Here is a 6,000-nt window from a genome sequence, read left to right as displayed (position 1 = left end):
CCACAAGCACTGAAGAACAAACAGCAGGTGTACCATAAATCTCAGCGTTATTTTTAAACTTGAAACAGTTTTTTTATTGTACAGACTGAATGTTTTGTCCCTCATCTTATCAAACTGCCTGAGAAATGCTGTCATGTTGGTGCGTGAATGCTGCACGATCAGTGTTGCCCACATCGTTTCAGATTTGTAGATTAAAATATTTTATTATAATCATCTTTACAGAACGAAAGAAAAATGAGCTTCTGCATGTGTCAGGTGTCACGTTGTCACAATTGCAAACATCAACAAGGAATGATGGTCCCATATAACACTCAAATGCAAATGTTGCAGCCAGGACTACTGTACGACATGATGTCAGAAATGTTCAGCGACCCTGAGGAGGAGGTGATTTCTTTAACCTAAACTCACCTGGAGGACTAACTTTATTTTCCCTCTCGACTCATCAAGAAAAATCTCTCTCTCTCTCTCTCTCTCTATCTCCCTCTCGCTCTCTCTCTCCCTCTCTCTCTCTCTTGCTCTCTCTCTCTCTCTCTCTCCCTCTATCTCTCGCTCTCTCTCCCTCTATCTCTCCCTCTCGCTCTCTCTCTCGCTCTGTCTCCCTTTCTCTCTTTCTCTCTCTCTCTTTCTCTCTCCCTTTCTCTCTCTCGCTCTCTTTCTCTCTCTCTTTCTCTCTCTCTCTCACTTTCTCCCCCCTCTCTCTCTCTCCAACCCCCGCTCTCTCTATCTCGTTCGCTTTCATTCTCTCTCTCTTTCTCTCTCTCTCTCACTCTCTCTCTCGCTCTCTCTCTTGCTCTCTTTCTCTCTCCCCCTCTCTCTCTCCAACCCCCCCTCTCTCTCGCTTTCATTCTCTCTCGCTCTCTCTCTCTCTCCCTCTATCTCTCTCTCCCTCTCTCGTTCTCTCTCTCTCCCTCTCTCTCTCCCTTTCGCTCTCTCTCGCTCTCTCTCTCTTTCTCACGCTCGCTCTGTCTCTCTCTCTGTCTCTTGCTCTCTTTCTCTCTCCCCCCTTCTCTCTCTCCAACCCCCCTCTCTCTCTCTCGCTCGCTTTCATTCTCTCTCTTTCTCTCTCTCTCTTTCTCTCTCTCTCACTCTCTCTCTCTCTCGCTCTCTCTTTCTCTCTCTCTCTCTCACTCTCTCTCTCTCTCTCCAACCCCCCCTCTCTCTTGCTTTCATTCTCTCTCTCTCTCTCTCTCTCGCTCTCGCTCTCTTTCTCTCTCTCTCTCTCTCTCTCTCTCTCTCTCTCTCACTCTCTCTGTGCAGGCAGAATTTTCTATTACGCAAAGTGGGTGGATCATTGTGCAGACTTCTTCTGGACTCCGGCGAGTCCGGTAAGTAATTAAGTCCAAATTAAAACAAAAACATTAAAAACAAAAAATCCCTTTACAATTAAAATGCTCAGCAATGTGTGACTAGTGTTGTTCATTAACGCTTTTTTTTCTAATCAGGGTCACCAATGAATTTCATTTAAAATCCTGATCTTCTGAAGAAGTTCCAGCTTCACCTGCTGTGATGTCAGATCTCAGTTGTTTTTGACTTTTAAAGACCCATTAAAGAGTGAAGGGATTGTGTCTGTGTTATTCCATGGTGTCTGTGGGAGCTCGTATCATTTACATTAAGCAGTATTTTACTGTCATGTTACTTAATAATGTATACATGTTTCTTTATTAATAGGTTTTATAGTAACTCTAATCAGAATCTTTCTGGTAATGAATCGGGCCCTTTTACTCATTACACTTAAATAAACAACATTCCTGAAAAACATCACCAGTGTTTCTGTTTATTTGTGTCTTTGAGCAAATGGTGAATAATAATTGTAATGCAAAACTATTATGGAGTTTTTCTCCATCATTAAGAAGCAGTGAGATCATGATTAGTCTGCTAATTAAAGGGGTGTGGTCTTATGAAGTGCTGCCACATTTAAGAGAGATGATGATTAGCTGAATTGAAGTGTTAATCTGGGGAAGTGTCTGAATTTTCTGAAATCGCTGAGGAAGCTCTAAGACCTCCTGCCGCCTTGCAACCTCAGTCAGGGAGTCTCTGAACAGCTGGCCAAGCCCACCTTCAGGAGCCCCCTCAAGGTCATCAGTGCTCAGTCTTGGGTTCTGTTTGTAAATTGCAGACTGCTTCTACAGACATTAGTGAAAGAATGGGTCGCTCTCAGGAGCTCAGTGAATTCCAGCGTGGTACCGTGATCGGACGCCACCTGTGCAACAAGTACAGTCGTGAAATTTTCTCACTACTAAATATTCCACAGTCCACTGTGAGTGGGATTATAACAAAGTGGAAGCGATTGGGAATGACGGCAACTCAGCCATGAAGAGGTCTGCCACATAAAATGACAGAGTGGGGTCAGCGGATACTGAGGGTCATAGTGCACACCAACTTTCATAGGTCACCAACTTTCTGCAGAGTCTATCACTACAGACCTCCAAACTCCATGTGGCCTTCAGATCTGCTCAAGAACAGCATAGAGAGAATGGGTTTCCATGGCCGAGCAGCTGCTTCCAAGCCTTACATCACCAAGAGCAATGCAAAGAGTGGAATGCAGTGGTGTAAAGCGCCACCAATGGACTCTAGAGCAGTGTAGACGTGTTCTCTGGTGTGACCAATCACGCTTCTCCATCTGGCAATCCGACAGATGAGAACGGTACTTGTCTGACTGCATTGTGCCTAGTGTAAAGTTTGGTGGAGGGGGGTGTAGAATGATCGAGTGATGGTTTAATTCTATAAAGTGTCTTTATTTAGCAGAACAACAGTAACAAGGCTGGCATGGCATGGGCATAACACACGGTGCACTCAGCTCGCGGGTTTCATCTACCATAAAGCAGTCTAGCGCCTTAAAGCAATACAGTGTCGTAAAGTTGTAGTACACGGTAGCATCTCACAGTGCGCTCTTACTCTTATTACTTATATATATATATTTATATGACATCTCCCCGCCCTTTTTGCGTTACTTCCCCATATCAAAAGTGTGTTCAAACAGTATCAGATCAACACAATTCCTGTTAATTAGCATAAATCACAACCATACTGGATTATTATTATTCAAACGTAGACTATGTAATTTGCTTTCCTAGCATTTGTGAACAGATCTTGTAAACATATATGTGCAATCCACAAAACAGGGTTAACTCTCAACAACAAAATGCAGTACCAAGTATCACCTTCAAACTTAAAGCTTTTCTTTTTCTTTTAACATAAAACCCATTTAAAGTATAACACAGTACAGGTATCAAGGTACTCTATTATTATCAACTAATTACTCTACAGTCAAGCATCTCAAGAACAGCATATTAACATGTAAAGTCTCTCTTTCACCCACCCCCCAAAGGCCACAGAGCAGACGGCATAAAGTCTAAAGGTCCAGTCTCATAACCGGTTTGCACACACGTCCAGATCTGGTACGAACTTGCACCGGTGAGTCCATAGATGTGTGCGTGACATCCTGACTAGTGTTAGAGGGGGCAGTCTCAGGAGCGAGGGTACCTGCGGACTGAGACGGTCCCACCGCAGTACACTCAGCTGGAGGAGGAAGGGAAGCAGTGGCAGGCAGTGGGGAATACTCCTGACGAAGATGGCGGCGATTCCTCCGGAACACTGCTCCCTGCGGTGTGCAGATGAGGTAAGATCTTGGGGTAACACATTCCGCGGAAACAACTGCAGGTGTCACCCAAGTTTTCTCCTGATCCAGCTTGGTGACAACTGCGCCACCTGGTCGTAGTGGAGGAAGTAGTCTGGCCCCGTGGCGGCGATTGTAGTAGAAAGCCTGTTTGGCCTTTTCCACGGCATCCTTTTGCATGACAGCCTTTCTGTTGGGCCATTTAGGCTGAAGATTTTTCTCCAGGATAGGGAGAGTTGTTCTGATCTTTCTCCCCATGAGGAGTTCAGCTGGACTGACTCCTGTTGTAGTACAGGGCGTTGACCGATGACACATAAGAGCCAGGAGTGGATCTTCCTGTTTAAGGATTCTCTTAGCGGTCTGTACTGCTCTCTCCGCATGACCATTTCCCTGAGGATGGTGAGGACTTGAGGTTAGATGTTTAAAGTCCATTTGTTGTGCTAGTTCTTTGAATTCAGCACTGGAAAACTGAGGTCCATTGTCACTCACCACCTCATCAGGGATCCCAAATCTAGCGAAGGTTGTTTTCAGTCGCTGAATAACCTGAGCACTTGTTGTGGAAGGCAAGTGCAGTATCTCTAGGAAACGAGAGTAGTAGTCTGATACTATGAGGTAGTCATTCTTGTTGTATTCACAGAGATCTAGCGCAATACGTTTCCAGGGTCGACCAGGCAGAGGTGTTGAGATGAGTGGCTCTTTTTGCTGTGTCCGTCTTAGCTCTTGGCAAGTGTGGCATTGCATTACAGTCTCTTTGAGCTCAGCGGAGAGCCCCGGCCACCATACAGAGGAGTTTGCCCGGTCCCTGCACTTTGTAAGTCCTTGGTGTCCATCATGTATTTTCTTGAGAATCTCTGCTCTTAGTGATTTTGGAATGACAATTCTGCATCCTCGTATGACTAGGCCATTTGTCTCTGATAGTTCATTTTTCACTTTCACATATGCTCTGACATCTAGTGGAACTTTATCTCTGTATTCTGGCCATCCGTTTCTTATGTACCTTATGACGGTTTGTAGTTCACAATCTGTTGTGGTGGCTGCTTTGATACTGTCCATTCGGCTCTGAGAAGCTGGGATGCTTTGCATTACAGTGGCTATGTAATGCTCTACCACGCTATGTGTGTCAGTCTTTTCTTCGGTGTGAATCTGTGGACTACGTGACAAGGCATCAGCTACTACAAGGGTTTTACCTGGAACGTAGACAGCCTCTGGTTTGTATCTCATGAGCCGCATTAGGAGACGCTGGCACCTCAGGGGAACATTGTCTAAGCTCCGGCTGTTAACGAGTGGCACTAGCGGTCTGTGATCAGTCTCCAGTCTGAACTGATCTAAGCCACACAGGTACTTATCGAACTTTTCGCACGCCCATACACTCGCCAGACACTCTTTCTCTATCTGGGCGTATCTTGTCTCGGCCTCAGTGAGACGTCTGGAGCAGTAGGCGACTGGTTTCCACTGTTCTCCATGGAGTTGGAGTAACACAGCTCCTAAACCATAGCTACTGGCGTCGGCAGACACTGTAGTTGGCTTTGCGATGTCATAAAATGTGAGAACTGGTGCTGTTGTTAGCCTTCTTTTAACGTTCTCAAAGGCTGACTGTTGAGAGTGGCCCCAGGTCCATACGTTTTTAGTCCTGAGCAGTTCGTACAAGGGTTGGCCAACTGTGGCAAGGTCAGGGATGTATTTGCCAAGATAATTGACCATGCCTAGCAGTCTTTTTAGCTCTTGCACGTTTTGTGGTGAGGGCAACTGTTTGATGGCCTCAACTTTCTCAGGGTCTGGCCTTACTCCAGAGCGATCAATTAGATGACCTAGGAACCTTAATTGACTCTGCCTCAAGGAGCACTTTTCTTTGTTAAGCTTGAGGCCAGTAGACTCTATACGACTTAGCACTTTGTCCAATCGAGCATCGTGTTCTTGCATGGTGGCCCCATAGACCAAGATGTCATCCATGAAGACTTCCACACCCTCCAAGCCTTCCAGGGTCTCCAGCATCTTTCGCTGAAAGATTTCAGGTGCACTTGTAATACCGAAAGGTAGTTTTTTTAAAACAATATCTGCCAAACGGTGTTATAAAAGTTGTCAGTAAGCAACTGTTGGGATGGAGGGGAATCTGCCAGAATCCGCTGGCAGCATCAAGGGAAGAGAACACTGTTGCACCACTTAGTTTGGAGGTTATCTCATCCGAAGTAGGTAGGATATAGCGCTCTCTTTTGACTGATTTGTTTAGCTTTGTGAGGTCAACACAGATTCTTGCTTGGCCTGTGTGTCTTTTTAGGACAGGGACCATGGGAGCACACCATTCAGTGGGTTGTGTCACCCTTTCAATGACACCATTTTCTTCCATTCTGAGTAGTTCGTCTTTTACCTTTTGCAACATGGGAAAA

General features: G+C 45.5%; 1 long non-coding RNA gene across 1 annotated transcript; it reads left to right on the top strand.

Moving 5' to 3' along the window:
* The first annotated feature begins 1,257 nt into the window (after window positions 1-1,257).
* On the top strand, window positions 1,258-1,761 carry LOC119264957. Its single transcript, XR_005131300.1, has 2 exons — window positions 1,258-1,325; window positions 1,443-1,761. It is a non-coding gene; the product is annotated as an uncharacterized LOC119264957 (long non-coding RNA).
* Window positions 1,762-6,000: the final 4,239 nt, after the last annotated feature.

The sequence above is a fragment of the Pygocentrus nattereri genome, chromosome 13 (genome assembly GCF_015220715.1).
Source record: "Pygocentrus nattereri isolate fPygNat1 chromosome 13, fPygNat1.pri, whole genome shotgun sequence".
Lineage (NCBI taxonomy): Eukaryota > Metazoa > Chordata > Actinopteri > Characiformes > Serrasalmidae > Pygocentrus > Pygocentrus nattereri.
This window is presented reverse-complemented; position numbering and strand designations above follow the sequence as displayed.